A 1,182-nucleotide genomic window follows, 5' to 3' on the forward strand; every position below is an offset into this window, starting at 1 on the left:
TGAATACTGACTCGGCTGAAAGGACAAATGTCCCCCAGAAGTTGTGAATGTGAGGTCTTCTCAGATGTAATTAAATTAAGGATCTTGAGATGAGATTCTCCTGAATTAGAGTGAGCCCTATATCTAATGATTTTTTTTTTTTTTTAAGAGAAGGAAAGAGGACTTGGTTCCATAGTGTAGCCGTTAGCACGTCTGCCTTACACGCAGAATGTCCTGAGTTTGCACCCCAGTGGAGCCACGGTCCATGGTCTACGGCCATGCCACCCTGAACAAGCCCAATGTCTGATCTTGGAAGCTAAGCAGAGTCAGGCCTGATTAGTACTTGGATGGGAGACCACCCAGGAAGATCAGATGCTGTAGGCATAAATAATAATAAATAATAACAATAAAAAAAAAAAGGAAAGAGAAGATGATATAAAGATGGAGGCATAAATTGGAAGGATGCATTTACAAACCAAAGAATGCCAAAGGTTGCCGGCAACCACCAGAGAGAGTCTGTAAGGGGAATTCTGGAAGAGGCAAGGAAAGATTATACCCTACAGCCTCGAGAGGGAGCATGGCCCTGCCAACACCTTGATTTGGCACTTCTGGCCTTCAGGACTGTGGGAAAATAAATTTCTGTTGTTTTAAGCCACGAAGTTTGCTGTAGTTTGTTACAGCAGCCTTAGGAAACTAAAACTCCTTCCATCTTTCCTTCATGTTTTCTTTCATTTGTGCACATCAGATTGCTCTGCGAGCATCCTCTCGTTTCTCAGGAGGTAGCTGGATGTCCTACACAGAGCTTTGCATCGGACTTTTCCTCTGGACTCTGCTGTTTATTACCTACGTGTTTCTGGTCCAATTATTTTGCCTTCCTGAGCCCTCATTTCTTTCTTAATTTTATAGCATGAATAATAATGCTTGTTCATAAGGCAACAATAACAATAATAGTAACAGCAATATCAATAGCTGTCATTTATTGGGCTCTGACAACTGCCAGGCACTCTTCAAACTGCATCATTTCATTTAATTCTCACACTAGCCCTATGAATGGGCACTGCTATTGTCCAGATTTTATAGATGAGGAAACAAGGGTTTAAAGTAACTTGTCCAGAGTCATGTGAATGGATAATTCATATATTCATGGTTTAAGTAAATCTTTATTGAAAACACATTCTGCTTTAAACACAGAAGAAAAGGGGC

At 40.9% G+C, this 1,182-nt stretch overlaps 1 pseudogene; it reads left to right on the top strand.

Annotated features, from left to right (window-relative positions):
• The first annotated feature begins 247 nt into the window (after window positions 1-247).
• On the top strand, window positions 248-363 carry LOC111735106 (annotated as a pseudogene).
• Window positions 364-1,182: the final 819 nt, after the last annotated feature.

This window comes from Pteropus vampyrus, unplaced genomic scaffold (genome assembly GCF_000151845.1).
Source record: "Pteropus vampyrus isolate Shadow unplaced genomic scaffold, Pvam_2.0 Scaffold15098, whole genome shotgun sequence".
NCBI lineage: Eukaryota > Metazoa > Chordata > Mammalia > Chiroptera > Pteropodidae > Pteropus > Pteropus vampyrus.